At 45.5% G+C, this 21,002-nt stretch overlaps 1 protein-coding gene across 1 annotated transcript in view; it reads right to left on the bottom strand.

Moving 5' to 3' along the window:
- LOC126108622 (probable cationic amino acid transporter) overlaps positions 1-21,002 on the bottom strand; it is a 663,130-nt gene that overhangs the window by 445,446 nt on the left and 196,682 nt on the right. The window lies entirely within an intron of this gene.

The raw sequence follows: 21,002 nt of genomic DNA, 5'->3' as shown, positions 1-21,002 counted from the left end.
TGGTAATTATCGTAAAAACAAACAAAGCAATAATTTTTGTGACATCTTGTGCAACATATAAAAGCGGATTTTTTACAATCACAGGGCGTTTGCAATAAATCTGTACAAAAACATGCCCCATTAACATTTACGAAAATGTTTCGAGTTTCTGACAATTTTGAGGCAAACCAGGCATATTGAATCATGTCTCAGAATATTGGTGACGGTAATTGATGGTGAATTATAGAATGAATTTTTATACAATCTTCCCGGGAATTAATTCACGATTCTGCTGTAACAATTCGCTGCAATTTTGCAAGCAACAGAAGAAAAAAAAAGTGCCGGAGGAGGAATCGAACCCGAGACCCGTGCCGTAACGGTCCGAGCGCTAACGATGTAGGCCACACGGCGGCGCGACAATGGACTAACATTTTATGCTAATAAGGCACCTAAGAAACTTTGGATCGATTTTTCTCGGGATTTTCCGAGTAGGGCGTCCTAATATTTTAACCACGTGAGGTGTTAGGGGTCCTCTTTCACCACACAAAATTGCGGACAAATCCCCGACCCCACGGTCGTGCCGTCTCCTTGTAAGTATTTTTAGAGATAAAAGCAAATTAGGAAAATTCTACTTAATACAGTATGTGCATATGTAATGTGACAAATGTAGCAGACGCCACCTGTCGGTAAGGGTTTTATAATTAATATAAATGACGAGCATTCTGCCAACCAATTTAATGTGATGCAGCATGTGAGGGTTGCTGTGTGTGGACGAGTTTCTCCTGTAACCGAAATTGCAGGTACGTTCTGGTACATCTGATGTTGATCAGATAGGACGAAATAGGTTTGCATTTGTGAAATAGTAAATTAGTAACATTTTCATTTCAGATCTGAAACCGGTCATCACGTGGCTAAACATTTTTGCAATCAAGATGGATTATAAGTAACAACTGACTTCCCTGCATTTTCGTAATACGCGAATTTACGAGGTGCATTCAAGTTCTAAGGCCTCCGATTTTTTTTCTAATTAACTACTCACCCGAAATCGATGAAACTGGCGTTACTTCTCGACGTAATCGCCCTGCAGACGTATACATTTTTCACAACGCTGACGCCATGATTCCATGGCAGCGGCGAAGGCTTCTTTAGGAGTCTGTTTTGGCCGCTGGAAAATCGCCGAGGCAATAGCAGCACGGCTGGTGAATGTGCGGCCACGGAGAGTGTCTTTTATTGTTGGAAAAAGCCAAAAGTCACTAGGAGCCAGGTCAGGTGAGTAGGGAGCATGAGGAATCACTTCAAAGTTCTTATCACGAAGAAACTGTTTCGTAACGTTAGCTCGATGTGCGGGTGCGTTGTCTCTGTGAAACAGCACACGCGCAGCCCTTCCCGGACGTTTTTGTTGCAGTGCAGGTAGGAATTTGTTCTTCAAAAAAATTTCGTAGGATGCACCTGTTACCGTAGTGGCCTTTGGAACGCAATGGGTAAGGATTACGCCCTCGCTGTCCCAGAACATGGACACCATCATTTTTTCAGCACTGGCAGTTACCCGAAATTTTTTTGGTGGCGGTGAATCTGTGTGCTTCCATTGAGCTGACTGGCGCTTTGTTTCTGGATTGAAAAATGGCATCCACGTCTCATCCATTGTCACAACCGACGAAAAGAAAGTCCCATTCGTGCTGTCGTTGCGCGTCAACACTGCTCGGCAACATGCCACACGGGCAGCCGTGTGGTCGTCCGTCAGCATTCGTGGCACCCACCTGGATGACACTTTTCGCATTTTCAGGTCGTCATGCAGGATTGTGTGCACAGAACCCACAGAAATGCCAACTCTGGAGGCGATCTGTTCGACAGTCATTCGGCGATCCTCCAAAACAATTCTCTCCACTTTCTCGATCGTGTCGTCAGACCGGCTTGTGCGAGCCCGAGGTTGTTTCGGTTTGTTGTCACACGATGTTCTGCCTTCATTAAATTGTCGCACCCACGAACGCACTTTCGACACATCCGTAACTCCATCACCACATATCCCCTTCTACTGTCGATGAATTTCAATTCGTTTCACACCACGCAAATTCAGAAAACGAATGATTGCACGCTGTTCAAAAAGTCGGCATTTTTAGTATTTAAAACAGTTCTCATTCTCGCCGCTGGCGGTAAAATTCCATCTGCCGTACGGTGCTGCCATCTCTGGGACGTATTGACAATGAACGCGGCCTCATTTTAAAACAATGCGCATGTTTCTCTCTCTCTCCAGTCCGGAGAAAAAAAATCGGAGGCCTTAGAACTTGAATGCACCTCGTATTTTAAGCAAACCTCACCTACGTCCCCATAGTGACACTACTGACCCCACTCTTATGTGACCGGCGCAAGATCTGAACTCACATCGTCTTTCAGACGTACAAACGCATCTACCATCTTCAAGTACGTCGCACTACTCCATCTTTCTATTGCGACTTTTTCCCTCAGTGCAGATACTTACACTATGTGATCAAAAGTATCCGGACACCCCCAAAAACATACGTTTTTCATATTAGGAGCATTCCACTGCCACCTATTGTCACGTACTGCCGGCCGGTTTGGCGGAGCGGTTCTAGGCGCTTCAGTGTGGAACTGCGTGACCGCTACGGTCGCAGGTTCGAATCCTGCCTCAGGCATGGATGTGTGTGATGTCCTTAGTTAGTTAGGTTTAAGTAGTTCTAAGTTCTAGGGGACTGATGACCACAGATGTTAAGTCCCATTGTGCTCAGAGCCATTTTGTCAGGTACCTCATATCAGCGACCTCAGCAGTCATCAGACATTGTGGCAGAGTAGAATGCGGCACTCCGTGGAACTCACGGACTTCTAACGTGGTCAGGTGATTGGGTGTCACTTGTGTCATACGTCTGTACGCGAGATTTCCACAGTCCTAGCCCGCATCTCGTGGTCGTGCGGTAGCGTTCTCGCTTCCCACGCCCGGGTTCCCGGGTTCGATTCCCGGCGGGGTCAGGGATTTTCTCTGCCTCGTGATGGCTGGGTGTTGTGTGCTGTCCTTAGGTTAGTTAGGTTTAAGTAGTTCTACGTTCTAGGGGACTGATGACCATAGATGTTAAGTCCCATAGTGCTCAGAGCCATTTTTTTCCACAGTCCTAAACATCCCTAGGTGCACTATTTCCGATGTGTCAGTGAAGTGAATACGTGAAGGGACACGTACAGCACAAAAGCGTACAGGCCGACCTCGTCTGTTTACTGACACAGACCGCCGGCAGTTGAAGGAGGGGGAGGAGGAGGAGATTAGTGTTTAACGTCCCGTCGACAACGAGGTCATTAGAGACGGAGCGCAAGCTCGGGTGTGGGAAGGATGGGGAAGGAAATCGGCCGTGCCCTTTCAAAGGAACCATCTCGGCATTTGCCTGAAGCGATTTAGGGAAATCGCGGAAAACCTAAATCAGGATGACCGGAGATGGGATTGAACCGTCGTTTTCCCGAATGCGAGTCCAGTGCGCTAACCACTGCGCCACCTCGCTCGGTCCGACAGTTGAAGAGGGTCGTAATGTGTAATAGGCAGACATCTATCCAGACCGTCACACAGGAATTCTAAACTGCATCAGGATCCACTGCATGTTTTGGATTTCATGGTCGAGCGGCAGCTCATAAGGCACACATCACGCCGGTAAATGCCAGACGACGCATCGCTTGGTGTAAGGAGTGTAAACGTTGGACGACTGAACATTGGAAAAACGTTGTGTGGAGTGACGATCACGGTACACAATGTGGCGATCCGATGGCAGGGTGTGGGTGTGGCGAATGCCTGGTGAACGTCATCTGCCAGCGTGTGTAGTGCCAACAGTAAAATTCGGAGGCGGTGGTGTTATGGTGTGGTCGCGGTTTTTCGTGGAGGGGGCTTGCACCTTTTGTTGTTTCGCGTGGCACTATCACAGCACAGGCCTACATTAATGTTTTAAGCACCTTCTTGCTTCCCACTGTTGAAGAGCAATTCGGGGATGGCGACGGCACCTTTCAACACGATCGGGCACCTGTTCATAATGCACGGCCTGTGGCGGAGTGGTTACACGACAATAACATCCCTGTAATGGACTGACCTGCACAGAGTCCTGACCTGATTGCTATAGAACACCTTTAGGATGTCTTCGTGCCATGCCTCACCGGCCGACATTGATACCTCTCCTCAGTGCAGCACTCCGTGAAGAATGGGCTGCCGTTTCCGAAGAAACCTTCTCGTACCTGATTGAACGTACGCCTGCGAGAGTGCAAGCTGTCATTAAGGCTAAGGGTGGGCCAACACCGTACTGAATTTCAGCTTTACCGATGGGGAGTCGCCACCAAATTATAAGTTCAAATGGTTCAAATGGCTCTGAGCACTACGGGACTTAACATCTATGGTCATCAGTCCCCTAGAACTTAGAACTACTTAAACCTAACTAACCTAAGGACATCACACAACACCCAGTCATCACGAGGCAGAGAAAATCCCTGACCCCGCCAGCAATCGAACCCGGGAACCCGAGCGCGGGAAGCGAGAACGCTATCGCACGACCACGAGCTGCGGACAAATTATAAGTCATTTTCAGGCAGGTGTCCGGATACTTTTGACCACATAGTGTATGTGTGAATACTCTTTCTTGGCGCTGCAATTTCTTCCGTTAGTGTAGAAGAATATCATGAGCATACCTCTACAATTATTGACGAACTTCAGTCGAGCCAGTCTGTTTTCCTCCCACTTCTTCAAATGGTTCAAATGGCTCTGAACACTATGGGACTTAACTGCTGAGGTCATCAGTCCCCTAGAACTTAGAACTACTTAAACTTAACTAACCTAAGGACAGCACACACATCCATGCCCGAGGCAGGATTCGAACCTGCGACCGTACCGGTCGCGCGGTTCCAGACTGTAGCGCCTAGAACCGCTCGGCCACTCCGGCCGGCTCCTCCCACTTCTTCCCTGTTATTAACTATGCACCGCGTCATGTTATGTGGAAAATTTTCAGTGCATCCACTTACCTCCTCCAATATAGCGTAAGTGCGTATTTTGTTGACTAGGGTAAGCAGGCGAGGTGAACACTTTATACGCAGCCGACTAGAACGTCCTACTGACCTCCAGTTGAAGGAGACGGAATGATAAAGTTTTATCGACGAGTAGCCGTTAATTCCATTAAAAGGTTCCCCACTTTGCTCTGATGAGACAGCGAACTCGCCACTAATGTATTCCGCTTCGCTGTTTGAAAGCGCACACGTCGCGTGTTCCCCAGTTTGGAGAGATACCATCAGCCAACTGGCTGGAGAGCTCGGCATTAGCTGAGCCTAGGCTGTCTACAAACGACGCGTCCCTCATTCCCATGTATCGCACCGCATGTGTTGAGTACTGGCTGAAGCCGAACTCAACCGGTGAGTGAGTGAAGCGTTCCACAAATCATTCAAACGATTCTTTTATCCAAGTAATGACGAACAAGTAAGTTTCCAGTGTATACAGGGTGAGTCACCTAACATTAAGCCTTTTGACTCAAAAGTTAAATTCAAAAATTTATTAAGAGACAGTTGATTTCTCGTCAAGCCATTCATTCCAGCCACTAATTAAGAGACTAATGATTATGCTACCTTTGCACGGTCAAAATACCGCGGCTCTTTAAAAATCCGCTCAGTGATTTTCAAGAGGACATGTTTTTGATAAACAGGTGGAAATCAATTTTGCCTAGTTCCTTATAATAAATTTACAAGGTAAAAATTTTATACAAATAAATATACTAATTCTATCATTATTACAAAAATTTTAAAATTTAATTAATAATCTTAATAAAAAACCTAAAATATTCATAAAATCAAAATAAAAAACAATGAACTAAAACGTAATCTTTAAGATAGCTGCTTTAAAGCTTACTATTATATTTTATAAAATAAATTATAGATTATTAACTTCAAAGCTTATCCCTTAAAGAATTAATAAGTTAATATTTATAATTAAAAAATTAAATAAAACAATTAACTTTAAAAAATTAAATTTTTTCTTAAGAAACTAGATATCTTGGGAAACGATTAACATCTCATTTCTATAAATAATTTAATAATAATTATGATACATTAACTATAAATTATTTATAAATCAACCCAAATCGAGACAAGTAAAGTAAATACCAAAATTTTCATAAACCGCTGGATATATTTCGTAAACCACATCAAATACTGACGAATCGATTCCACAGACCGAACGTGAGGAGAGGGGCTAGTGTTATTGGTTAATACAAACCATAAAAAATGCACGGAAGTATGTTAGTTTTGTTAGCACATCTGTACATATAAACAAATACGTAATCAGTGCCGTTTGTTGCATTGTAAAATGTTAATTACATCCGGAGATATTGTAACCTAAAGTTGACGCTTGAGTACCACTCCTCCGCTGTTCGATCGTGTGTGTCGGAGAGCACCGAATTACGTGGGGATCCAAAGGGAACGGTCATGGACCTTAGGTACAGAAGAGACTGGAACAGCACATTACGTCCACATGCTAACACCTTTTTATTGGTCCTTTTCACTGACACACATGTACATTACCATGAGGGGTGAGGTACACGTTCGACGGGCGTTTCATAGGACTTGGAGGACGCATAAATTGGCCAGCCCGTTCTCCTGATCTTACACCTCTGGACTTCTTTCTGTGGGGTACGTTCAAGGAGAATGTGTACCGTGATGTGTCTACAACCCCAGAGGATATGAAACAACGTATTGTGGCTGCCTGCGGCGACATTACACCAGATGTACTGCGGCGTGTACGACGTTCATTACGCCAGAGATTGCAATTGTGTGCAGCAAATGATGGCCACCACATTGAACATCTATTGGCCTGACATGTCGCAACACACTCTATTCCACTCCGTAATTGAAGACGGAAACCACGTGTGTACGTGTACCTCACCCCTCATGGTAATGTACATGTGCCTCAGTGAAAAAGACCAATAAAAAGGTGTTAGCATGTGGACGTAATGTGCTGTTCCAGTCTCTTCTGTACCTAAGGTCCATCACCGTTCCCTTTGGATCCCTACGTAATTCGGTGCTCTCCGATACACACGATCGAACAGCGGAGGAGTGGTACTCAAGCGTCAACTTTAGGTTCCAATATCTCCGGATGTAATTAACATTTTACAATGCAACAAACGGTACTGATTACGTATTTGTTACATGTTCAGATGTGCTAACAAAAATAACGGGGTTCCATTTAAAAAAAACGTATGTTTGTACTAAAAAACATACTTTCGTGCATTTTTTTATGGTTTGTATTAACCAATTACACTAGCCCCTGTCCTCACGTCCGGTCTGTGGAATCGATTCGTCAATATTTGATGTAGTTTACGAAATATATCCAGCGGTAACGTTAGGTGACTCACCTTGTATAAACATCATTACTGTTAACATTAACGAACGTGTAATTTCTAGTCATACCCAAGCAACTACATATTCTTCGCTCTCTTTCACCGACTTTATACGATCGAATAAAAGATAAAATCTTCGTTGCTGCCTGTTAAACTCTTTTCTGAACCAGTAGCAGCTGTAATAAAGGGCGACGAAGGTCTTTTTTTCTCCAGCGTTCTACGTATGGACGTCATTGTTCTTTTCAAAATGTGATGAATTATTTATGACACGTATGATGAGAAATTACACTGAAGAGCCAAAGAACCTGTACACCTCCCTAATGCCGGCCGGTGTGGCCGAGCGGTTCTAGGCGCTTCAATCTGGAACAGCGCGACCGCTACGGTCGCAGGTTCGAATCCTGCCTCGGACATTGATGTGTGTCTCTGAAGTTAGTTAGGTTTAAGTAGTTCTAAGTTCTAGGGGACTGATGGCCTCAGATGTTAACTCCCATAGTGCTCAGAGCCATTTGAACCTCCCTAATATACACTCCTGGAAATGGAAAAAAGAACACATTGACACCGGTGTGTCAGACCCACCATACTTGCTCCGGACACTGCGAGAGGGCTGTACAAGCAATGATCACACGCACGGCACAGCGGACACACCAGGAACCGCGGTGTTGGCCGTCGAATGGCGCTAGCTGCGCAGCATTTGTGCACCGCCGCCGTCAGTGTCAGCCAGTTTGCCGTGGCATACGGAGCTCCATCGCAGTCTTTAACACTGGTAGCATGCCGCGACAGTGTGGACGTGAACCGTATGTGCAGTTGACGGACTTTGAGCGAGGGCGTATAGTGGGCATGCGGGAGGCCGGGTGGACGTACCGCCGAATTGCTCAACACGTGGGGCGTGAGGTCTCCACAGTACATCGATGTTGTCGCCAGTGGTCGGCGGAAGGTGCACGTGCCCGTCGACCTGGGACCGGACCGCAGCGACGCACGGATGCACGCCAAGACCGTAGGATCCTACGCAGTGCCGTAGGGGACCGCACCGCCACTTCCCAGCAAATTAGGGACACTGTCGCTCCTGGGTTATCGGCGAGGACCATTCGCAACCGTCTCCATGAAGCTGGGCTACGGTCCCGCACACCGTTAGGCCGTCTTCCGCTCACGCCCCAACATCGTGCAGCCCGCCTCCAGTGGTGTCGCGACAGGCGTGAATGGAGGGACGAATGGAGACGTGTCGTCTTCAGCGATGAGAGTCGCTTCTGCCTTGGTGCCAATGATGGTCGTATGCGTGTTTGGCGCCGTGCAGGTGAGCGCCACAATCAGGACTGCATACGACCGAGGCACACAGTGCCAACACCCGGCATCATGGTGTGGGGAGCGATCTCCTACACTGGCCGTACACCACTGGTGATCGTCGAGGGGACACTGAATAGTGCACGGTACATCCAAACCGGCATCGAACCCATCGTTCTACCATTCCTAGACCGGCAAGGGAACTTGCTGTTCCAACAGGACAATGCACGTCCGCATGTATCCCGTGCCACCCAACGTGCTCTAGAAGGTGTAAGTCAACTACCCTGGCCAGCAAGATCTCCGGATCTGTCCCCCATTGAGCATGTTTGGGACTGGATGAAGCGTCGTCTCAGGCGGTCTGCACGTCCAGCACGAACGCTGGTCCAACTGAGGCGCCAGGTGGAAATGGCATGGCAAGCCGTTCCACAGGACTACGTCCAGCATCTCTACGATCGTCTCCATGGGAGAATAGCAGCCTGCATTGCTGCGAAAGGTGGATATACACTGTACTAGTGCCGACATTGTGCATGCTCTGTTGCCTGTGTCTATGTGCCTGTGGTTCTGTCAGTATGATCATGTGATGTATCTGACCCCAGGAATGTGTCAATAAAGTTTCCCCTTCCTGGGACAATGAATTCACGGTGTTCTTATTTCAATTTCCAGGAGTGTATAAAATTTCTACCAGCCCGGAAGTTTCAACTGTAGAGAACACCGGCCTACATTGTATGATGAAAAACAATCATTTTCACAGCATCCAGCGCTTAATACAAATGCTGGATTTTTACATTTGCTTGTGTACCATAATAGTATGAACCCAACACAACTGATCTGGAGCCAAACTGCGGGGTTTGGCCCGAGAAGTATGTAAGACCGTTAAAAGCTTTTTCACACATCACTGCCGAACGCTGGCGGGATGCGGGATACAGAACGGCTCGTCATGAAAGAGAAAATGCTGCCCCTGGTTGGCTTCGCGGGTTCCGTTGTTGACGCTCGTTATCAACGTAGCAGGTGACAATTCCAGAGTTGAAATGTATTTCTCGGATTCAAATAAGGAAGGAGCTAAGAGGTTACCAGGTAACTGACTGTAAGTAATACCTTCAGTGGCTTCAATATTTCATTATACGGTGAAATCCTTCAATACTCTGTTATGTTACACACAGCTTATGCAGAAGAGTTACCCTATTGTTAAGCCGGAAATTTTTATTTTATTTTTTTAATTACAATAGTATTTTAGGTAAAAAGATAGCGTGTTGTGGTTTTCGTCTAGTCGTCTAAGGGGGGTATTGTGGGAGATTTGCAGTGTATCATTCCATACTGCTTAAAAATTAAATGACATTCGTAGCTGTATTGCTCCTCTGCAGGATGGGTATATTAGCCATACTAACGGAATGTGGGAATCCCAGTAGCATATCTGTTGTTTCTGCAGTTTGCTCCCACCTCCAGTTCCGTTCGTGGTGGTTCTTCTGTCTTCAGCTAAGGCTTTCCTCAGCCAATTGAAAAGTATGAAAGTCACATGACACAAAAGCAGCGCATTTGCTGCAGGAAATACAAAACTGCGAAGACGCCTAAGTGACAGTTTCATACTTTCTGCGATATGATTAGCGCTCTCGCACCTCATTTGTGTTTATATGGACATACTTATACAGTAGACATTCAAGATGATAATATGTGTAGGTTTATTAGATTACAAAACAAACTGTTTCACTGTTTCGAAACAGCGTATCGAAACACTACATTGTACTGTTTCATTTGTTTCGAAACATTTACGTGTTTCAGTTTGCCCATGTCTACTCCTCTGCTCGTCTCTTTCTACGTGTGAACTGCAGCTGGCGACGCCACAACAGGCTAGCTGCACCAGCTGACCGGCCAGTGCTGTCCAAGTCAAATGCGCCGGTACAGCTGTTGTCCCGTATTATCTCTAAGTCGATGTGCGCGAAACGCACAGCACAAAACCTACCCTTATTATCATACTTGTCAGTACTCGAGACAGCTTGGCTGCAGTCCCACGTGAAACGGAAATCCAACGAGATTTTAGCAAACTCGAAAGCATACATAGTGCAATGTTTACATCAGGTTTGTTCGTATGATGAACGGATTATAGTGGTAGAAGTTTGTAACTGAAATTTCCGAACACCCTGTACGTTGCAACCCCCCCCCCCCCCCCAATCGCAAATCGACGTCAGTGCTATGGGTCTGTAATTCAGACGATCAACCATGTTTATTTTTTTGAGTAATGGTGTGCGGCGAGCAACTTCCCAGTCTTTAGGTACACATCTTTCGTCCAGCGAACGATTGTATATGACTACTAACAAGGGAACCTCCCCATCGCACCCCCCTCAGATTTAGTTATAATTTGGCACAGTGGATAGGCCTTGAAAAACTGAACACAGATCAATCGAGAAAACAGGAAGAAGTTGTGTGGAACTATGAAAAAATAAGCAAAATAAACAAACTGAGTAGTCCGTAGCCACATAGGCAACATCAAGGGTAATGTGGGCACAGGAGCGCCGTGGTCCCGTGGTGAGGGTGAGCAGCTCTGGAGCGAGAGGTCCTTGGTTCAAGTCTACCCTCAAGCGAAAAGTTTACTGACATTATTTTTGCAAGTTATGATCTGTTCATTCGTTCATTGACGTCTCTGTTCACTGTAATAAGTTAAGTGTCTGTGTTTTGCGACCGCACCGCAAAACCGTGCAATTAGTGGACGAAAGGACGTGCCTCTCCAATGGCAACCGAAAACATTTGATCCATGAAAACACGTCTGATATATTCTACACGACACTGGTGACGGCATGTGCGTCACATGACAGGAATATGTTGTCGACCCACCTAACTTGCACACTTGGCGAATGGGTAAAAACATTCTTCTACCTTGCCCGATTTAGGTTTTCTTGTGGATGTGATAATCACTCCCAAAAAAGTGATGAAAACATAAGTGTGTGTCACATAAACAGCAACAAATGAATGCAACAGTTTCACAGTCGCACAGTTTTCTCTGTGTTCTGTCAAAACATATGTTTTTAACATTTTCAAATTTTTCCGTGTGTAGACCGTCCAAATCTGAACATGTCCTGGAATTTTGGAGAGCGAAATTGATTATGCGTGAGTGCCTGAACTCTGATAATTGTCTGAAAATAAAAATTTAAATTTCTTACCGGAGGGAAGACTTGAACCAAGGACCTCTTGCTCCGCAGCTGCTCACGCTAACCACGGGACCACGGCGCTCCTGTGCCCAGTGTACCTTTGATGTTGCCTATGTTGGCCATGGACTACTCAGTTTGTATATTTTGCTTATTTTTTCATAGTCCCACACAACTTCTTCCTGTTTTCTCGATTGATCAGTTTTTCAAGGCTTACCCACTGTGCCAAATTATAACTAAATCTGAGGGGGGTGCGATAGGGAGGTTCCCTTGTAAGTATGGAGCATCGTCTGAAAGTCACCTAACTGGTATACTGTCTCGAATGGAGGATTTGTGTTTATTTAGTGATTTGATGGGAGCTAAAATATTATACATGTTCGTTATTTACGAAAGACATTCATACCTTGACCCGTAAGTGATTCCAAAATCGTATTTACACATATGTATTAATGCTGCAATTTATAGTAAAATAATGTTTCCTGTTTTTTTCTATATATAAAGATATACCTCTTGTAATCAAAGTCGTAATGACATCGTTTGGCCAGCGACTTTTTGCTAACACAGCCAAATGGAAATGAATAATGTGTAGTGTCGGTAAAGAAACAAGCGATGTTATATAAGTCTGTGGCGCTTTTCTCTGTTGGATACCACAAAATATGAGCATCTCCTTGTATGTGCGTCTGTATTAAGTATATGATATTTAATTAAAACGAGCAAGTCGACTTTATTTAGAAAAGCACATCTCATTGATTCCTGTGGTAACAACCATTTGTATGAATATTTGTGTCTTTCTGTTCACAGCCAATAAAGAAAGGATTGTTGACCGGACACGCGGATTCTTTCGTTACTTATTTGAATTTAAGAGGTCGAACTGCCGATCATTTCTTTTCATTCCCTGCGTGTATCTTTACGTAACAATAATGCTAAGCTGATCGGTCAATTATCGTCGAACAATGACGTTGGCAGTCGTTTCAGTGGCCTTATTGTCTTCTGCCACACGATATTATTGGACGGCGGCGTAAATGGGTGTTTAATTCACATTTCTTATTGGTAATAATTAATTTTCTTTTCTCATATTTTTTGCTCACGTTATCTCCTATGGGCGTTTTCTCTCGGACGTTACGGAAGTGTACAACAATCAATAATTTTCTTTGCTGCGACATACTGGGAAAGTTTGGCTTCATAGAGATCTCCCACAATCTTTTCATGCGGTATAAATTGATAGAGAGAGAGAGAGAGAGAGAGAGAGGGAGAGAGAAATGTTTCAGAATCGGAATGCCCTATCTCGCGAAAGGTCAATTTGTTAACCGTGCTATTCTTTCTGAACTATTGTACCTGGAGCATTTAAATTTTGACAGCTATTTTCAGCATGCATTGTTTCTTTGTTGTTGATATAATATTTATACAATTTTTATCCTTAAGCAATTTTAATTGTGGAAAATTTCACCTAAAGCACCCTAAATCGAGCCGGCCGCTGTGGCTGAGCGGTTCTAGGCGCTTCAGTCAGAAACCACGCTGCTGCTACGTTCGCAGGTTCGAATCCTGCCTCGGGCATGGATGTGTGTGATGTGTTTAGGTTAGTTAGGTTTAAGTAGTTCTAAGTCTAGGGGACTGAGGGGCTCAGATGTTAAGTCCCACAGTGCTTAGAACCATTTGAACCAGTTTTTTCCCTGATTCAAAGAATAAGCCAATTCTTCTCACGATAGTAGCCCGGTGGCAGCTTTTAACTATTTTGTAGCATTTCTGGAAATGTGAACGTTATTCGTATAGTGATTTCTAAGATATACTTCTGTACACCGAAAATGTCAAATACTGGAAAATGAGATTATTTTATAATGAAAATTCATAAGTATCCCTTATTTTATTATCAACAGTGTCCAGTAGAGTAGTCAGGGTCTCTTTTTCTTCACCTCGTACCTTTCTTCTACTTGCTGCTCTTGCTTTCTTCGTATTACGTTCAGCTGCATGCTGTGCCTTGCTTAGTCGCACTTTCTCAGCAGGCTCAACACGAACGATGTTAAGCCTCTTCATTATCTTTAATCTACCCAGGTTACCATCGCCGAATGGAATAACAGCATCACTGACTTCTTATTTCAGAGGCGGCCGGAGTGGCCGAGCAGTTCTAGGCGCTTCAGTCTGGACGCGTGCGACCGCCACGGTCGCTGGTTCAAATCCTGCCTCGGGCATGGACATGTGTGATGTCCGTAGGTTAGTTAGGTTTAAGAAGTTCTAAGTTCTAGGGGACTGATGACCTCTGATGTTAAGTCCCATAGTGCTCAGAGCCATTTCAACCATTTGAGTTTCTTATTACAGTTTTATCCCAACAAGTTCACACGAGTCCACGTGAGGTTGATTTGGTTCTGGATGCAAATTAAAAGGTATTTACTGAAATGATCAGGGTGCCCAAAGTCTGGCTTCATTGCTTCAATAATAACCACTGGTATAGAATTTTTTATGGTGATAAACAACTCCAGTAGGTTGTCATTATGGAGACGTGGCTATACTGCGAGAGCGATAAGGAATTCCACCTGTAGATTCGCTTACACAAATCGGGTGCTTTTTAAATAATTATGCCTCCCAAGAGATCGGAGAAACTACGTCACTCAGTACGAGGTTCATTCAAGTTCTAAGGCCTCCGATTTTTTTTCTCCGGACTGGAAAGAGATAGAAACATGCGCATTGTTTTAAAATGAGGCCGCGTTCATTGTCAATACGTCCCAGAGATGACAGCACCGTACGGCAGATGGAATTTTACTGCTAGCGGCGAGAATGAGAACTGTTTTAAATACTTAAAATGGCGACGTTTTCCTTACTTGAACAGCGTGCAATCATTCGTTTTCTGAATTTGCGTGGTGTGAAACCAATTGAAATTCATCGACAGTTGAAGGAGACGTGTGGTGATGGAGTTACGGATGTGTCTATAGTGCGTTCGTGGGTGCGACAGTTTAATGAAGGTAGAATATCGTGTGACAACAAACCGAAACAACCTCGGGCTCACACAAGCCGGTCTGACGACACGATCGAGAAAGTGGAGAGAATTGTTTTGGGGGATCGCCGAATGACTGTTGAACAGATCGCCTCCAGAGTTGGCATTTCTGTGGGTTCTGTGCACACCGTCCTGCATGACGACCTGAAAATGCGAAAAGTGTCATCCACGTGGGTGCCACGAATGCTGACGGACGACCACACGGCTGCCCGTGTGGCACGTTGCCGAGCAATGTTGACGCGCAACGACTGCACGAATGGGACTTTCTTTTCGTCGGTTGTGACAATGGATGAGACGTGGATGCCATTTTTCAATCCAGAAACAAAGCGCCAGTCAGCTCATTGGAAGCACACAGATTCACCGCCACCAAAAAAATTTCGGGTAACCGCCAGTGATGAAAAAATTATGGTGTCCATGTTCTGGGACAGCGAGGGTGTAATCCTTACCCATTGTGTTGCAAAGGGCACTACGGTATCAGGTGCATCCTACGAAAATGTTTTGAAGAACAAATTCCTTCCTGCACTGCAACAAAAACGTCCGGGAAGGACTGCGCGTGTGCTGTTTCACCGAGACAACGCACCCGCACATCGAGCTAACGTTACGCAACAGTTTCTTCATGATAACAACTTTGAAGTGATACCTCATGTTCCCTACTCACCTGACCTGGCTCCTAGTGACTTTTGGCTTTTCCTAACAATGAAAGACACTCTCCGTGGCCGCACATTCGCCAGCCGTGCTGCTATTGCCTCGGCGATTTTCCAGTGGTCAAAACAGACACTTAAAGAAGCCTTCGCCGCTGTCATGGAATCATGTCGTCAGCGTTGTGAAAAATGTGTACGTCTGCAGGGCGATTACGTCGAGAGGTAACGCCAGTTTCATCGATTTCGGGTGAGTAGTTAATTAGAAAAAAAAAATCGGAGGCCTTAGAACTTGAATGCACCTCGTAATTATGCCTCCCAAGAGATCGAAGAAACTACGTCACTCAGTACAATAAGTAGGGTTGCTACGGCAATGATACCAACGAAAAGATCAAATTTTGTACAACAGCAGAATCAAATCTACGGCCTTCTATAGGAGATAGGCAAAATAATGTGAACAGTGGTAGTAATGGGATGGTCGTGTTTGACGGTCAACAACGCAGCTAAGGACACGTGTCGCTCTCGACTGTGCGTGTTCAGTAGGGACTAGGCATCAGTGCAGCCTGTTTACACATCGTGTTTGCATTCACAGACCGAAGTCGACGTACAATGAGAGACCTAACAGAGTTCCAAAGACAACAGATTGTGGGGGCCCGATTAGCAGGAGCATCAGTAACCGAGACAGCCAACTTACTGAATGTTTCAAGAGCAACTGTGTCAGTCATGACAGCCTACACAAAACATGGAAAGACACCATCGTGTAAACGTAGTAGTGGGCGCACTGTCAGTTGTACAATTTTGGAACACGAATTACGTTCGAGTATAATGACTTTTCTGGAGACTAGAAATCTACTCTGTAGGAATCAGCATGGCTTTCGAAAGAGACGGTCGTGTGAAACCCAGCTCGCGCTATTCGTCCACGAGACGCAGAGGGCCATAGACACGGGTTCCCAGGTAGATGCCGTGTTTCTTGACTTACGCAAGGCGTTCGGTACTGTTCCCCACAGTCGTTTAATGAACAAAGTAAGAGCATATGGACTGTCAGACCAATTGTGTGATTGGATTGAAGAGTTCCTAGATAGCAGAACGCAGCATGTCATTCTCAATGGAGAGAAGTCTTCCGAAGTAAGAGTGATTTCAGGTGTGCCGCAGGGGAGTGTCGTAGGACTGTTGCTATTCAAATATACATAAATGACCTTGTGGATGACATCGGAAGTTCACTGAGGCTTTTTGCGCATGATGCTGTGGTATATCGAGAGGTTGTAACAATGGAAAATTGTACTGAAATGCAGGAGTATCTGCAGCGAATTGACGCATGGTGCAGGGAATGTCAATTGAATCTCGATATAGACAAGTGTAATGTGCTGCGGATACATAGAAAGAAAGATCCCTTATCATTTAGCTACAATATAGCAGGTCAGCAACTGGAAACAGTTAATTCCATAAATTATCCGGGAGTATGCATTACGAGTGATTTAAAATGGAATGATCATATAATGTTGATCGTCGGTAAAGCAGATGCGAGACTGAGACTCATTGGAAGAATCCTAAGGAAATGCAATCCAAAAACAAAGGAAGTAGGTTACAGTACGCTTGTTCGCCCACTGCTCGAATACTGCTCAGCAGTGTGGGATCCGTACCAGATAGGGTTGATAGAAGAGATAGAGAAGATCCAACGGAGAGCAGCGCGCTTCGTTACAGGATCATTTAGTACTCGCGAAAGCGTTACGGGGATGATACATAAACTCCAGTGGAAGACTCTGCAGGAGAGACGCTCAGTAGCTCGGTACGGGCTTTTGTTGAAGTTTCGAGAACATACCTTCACCGAGGAGTCAAGCAGTAAATTGCTCCCTCCTACGTACATCTCGCGAAGAGACCGTGAGGATAAAATCAGAGAGATTAGAGCCCACACAGAGGCATACCGACAATCTTTCTTTCCACGAACAATAAGAGACTGGAATAGAAGGGAGAACCGACAGAGATACTCAAGGCCACCGTCAAGTGGCTTGCGGAGTATGGATGTAGATGTAGATGTACAGGGTGAGGCAGTGAAACGGCACGATTTTGTAAAACCACCAAAGATTTATTTACAAGTAAAATCATAATAGTTGAACATGGATCTCAAGTACAAGAGTGGAAATTAAAGATTTAACTTAAAAACAATCATTTTTTAAATATGGTGTCAGTGAGGTGTCGTCCTTGGTTTTGCACACATTGTCTAAGCCTGAGATGAAATTGTCCCATGACGTTTCGTAGCATCTGTACTGGAATGTTGTTAATTTCCTGTCGAATTCGCTCCTTCAGGTCTTCTTTTGTTCTTGGTGGATTTTCCTGGAAGACTTTGCACTTGAGGTAGCCCCAAAGAAAAAAGTCTGGTGCCGTCAGATCTGGTGAACGGGCAGGCCAGGGGAAATCGCCATTCCTGCTGATTAGACGTCGTGGAAATGCAAGTCTGAGCAATTTCATTGAGACATTAGCAGTATGGCTTGTTGCACCATCTTGCTGGAAGAGTGTTTCAGCATCTGGATCATGTCGATCAATTCCAGGCAGACCAAAAATGGTCAACATGTCAGCATAACGTCCAGAGTTTACCATCACTGTGTTGCCATCTTCATCTTCAAAAAAATAGGGCCCCACGATTCCACGAGATGACATTGCGCACCAGACTGTTACTTTTTCAGAATGGAGAGGTTTTTCATGAAGTTTGTGCGGGTTATCTGAGTACCAATATCTGAAGTTTTGCTTATTTACGTACCCACTAAGATGAAAGTGGGCTTCATCACTCATCCATAAGTTATGCACTCTTTCTTCATTTCGTTCAATAACGTTAAGCATTGACTGGCAAAAGCGTATACGGTTATTGTAGTCATTACGTTTAAGGGCTTGCACTACCTGAATTTTGTATGGATGATAGTGAAGGTCACTCTTCAAAATCCGTCTTACTGATCGATTGCTGAGACCAAGTTCTGCGCTGTGCCGTCTCGCGGATTTTCGCGGACTTCGTCCCAACGCTTCGCACACACGATTAATGTTCTCGGGTGTCCGGATTGTTTTTGTGCTGCCGCCTCTTTTCTTTGTTGTGCTAGCAGTAGCTTCAAAGGTTTTAACCCAAAGGAGAATGGCTTTCCTTGATGGCACGGGAGCCCGTGGCGGCAGGTTGAATTCACGACGAAAGGCGCGTTGAGCACCAACCACACTATCCGCGTTTTTGTAATATGCCTTTACGGCATATGCACGTTGCGCACTCGACCAACGCTCCATGGCTACTGAAACTTCCACCACTCTAGACGGCCAAGGTCACTTCCCCCACTCTCGCAACCCCCCTCCGCGCCCGACAACCACTATCGAAATCGTGCCGTTTCACTGCCTCACCCTGTAGATCGTCGTACGCTGACACGAATTGTGTCAAAACAACACAAAACTACGGCGGCTAAAGTGACTGCAGAGCTCAGTACCCATCTTCGACACCCCGTATCTATCGACACTGTCCACCGAGAACTCCATAAAGCGAATATCAGTGGACGAGCTGCTACACCGAAACCATTACTGACGACAACCAACGCAAACAAGGGTAAAACAAGGTGCCAGGAGCACAAATCCTGAACGGTTGATCAGTGGAAACACGTCATATGGTCCGACGAGTCAACGTTTTCGTTATCTCCAACACTGGGCCGGGTTTACGTCTGGAGAACGCCAAAAGAAGACTACAATCCCGATTGCTTGATTCTAACGGTTAAACATGGAGGTGAAAGTGTGATGGGCAGCCATATCATGGTGATTATGTGAAAATTTCAGGTTATCAGGTGCTCCCGATGATTCCAATGTTGTTCCCCAACAGTGGTGCCGTATTTCAGGACGACAATGCACCCATTCACACAGCCAGGACAGTACGGTTGTGGTATGGGGAGCATGCAACTGAACTACAGCGCCTTCCCTGGTCAGCACAGTCCCCGGACTTGAACATTATGGAACCTTTTTGGGCGGTATTGGAGCGCAGACTCAGGGGCAGATTTCCGCCTCCCTCGTCGCTACAGGAGATAGAAGAGGTTCTGATCGAAGAGTGGCATAACATTCCACTGGAGACTATACAATCATTATATGCCAGTATTCCAAGAAGAGTCGGAGCTGTATAATGGGCAAAAGGGAGTCCAACCCCTTATTACATTACTGGCCATTAAAATTGCTACACCAAGAGGAAGTGCAGATGATAAACGGGTATTCATTGTACAAATATATTATACTAGAACTCACATGTGATTACATTTTCACGCAATTTGGGTGCATAGATCATGAGAAATCAGTACCCAGAACCACCACCTCTGGCCGTAATAACGGCCTTGATACGCCTGGGCATTGAGTCAGAGCTCGGATGGCGTGTACAGGTACAGCTGCCCATGCAGCTTCAACACGATACCACAGTTCATCGAGAGTAGTGACTGGCGTATTGTGACGAGCCAGTTCCTCGGCCACCATTGACGAGACGTTTTCAATTGGTGAGAGATCTGGAGAATGTGCTGGGCAGGACAGCAGTCGAACATTTTCTGTATCCAGAAAGGCCCGTACAGGACCTGCAACATGCAGTCGCGTATTATCCTGCCGAAATGTAGGGTTTCGCAGCGATCCAATGAAGGGTAGAGCCACGGGTCGTAACACATCTGAAATGTAACGTCCACTGTTCAAAGTGCAGTCAGTGCGAACAAGAGGTGACCGAGACGTGTAACCAATGGCACCCCATACCATCACGCAGGGTGATACGCCAGTATGGCGATGACGAATACACGCTTCCAAGGTGCGTTCACTGCGATGTCGCCAAACACGGATGCGACCATCGTGATGCTGTAAACAGAACCTGGATTCATCCGAAAAAATGACGTTTTGCCATTCGTGCACCCAGGTTCGTCATCGAGTACACCATCGCAGGCACTCCTGTCTGTGATGCAGCGTCAAGTGTAACTGCAGCGATGGTCTCCGAGCTGATAGTCCGTACTGCTGCAAACGTCGTCGAACTGTTCGTGCAGATGGTTGTTGTCTTGCAAACGTCCCTGTCTGTTGACTCGCGGATCGAGACGTGGCTGCACGATCCGTTACAGCCGTGTGGATAAGATGCCTGTCATCTCGATTGCTAGTGATACGAGGCAGCAATGTCGCGATAGGATAAACCGCAATCTCGATAGGCTACAATCCGACCTTTATCAAAGTCGGAAACGTGATGGTACGCATTTCTCCTCCTTACACGAGGCATCACAACAACGTTTCACCAGGCAACGCCGGTCAAATGCTGTTTGTGTATGAGAAATCTGTTGGAAACTTTCCTCATGTCAGCACGTTGTAGGTGTCGCGACCGGCGCCAGCCTTGTGTGAATGCTCTGAAAAGGTAATCATTTGCATATCTCAGCATCTTCTTCCTGTCGGTTAAATTTCGCGTCTGTAGCATGTGATCTTCATGGTTATCAATTTTAATGGCCAGCGGTGCAATAAACAATTCACAAGTAAGTACAGGTGTTCACTTTATTTTATCTGTCCCCTGTATACGAGGTGCGACAATAAAGTAATGAGACTGATGTGAACAAAAAATGTTGCTTACCGTTTTAGCCAAGTTAATGTTGTCTCCTTCAAAGTAGTTCCCTCC

The sequence above is a fragment of the Schistocerca cancellata genome, chromosome 11 (assembly GCF_023864275.1).
Source record: "Schistocerca cancellata isolate TAMUIC-IGC-003103 chromosome 11, iqSchCanc2.1, whole genome shotgun sequence".
In the NCBI taxonomy this organism is placed as follows: domain Eukaryota; kingdom Metazoa; phylum Arthropoda; class Insecta; order Orthoptera; family Acrididae; genus Schistocerca; species Schistocerca cancellata.
This window is presented reverse-complemented; position numbering and strand designations above follow the sequence as displayed.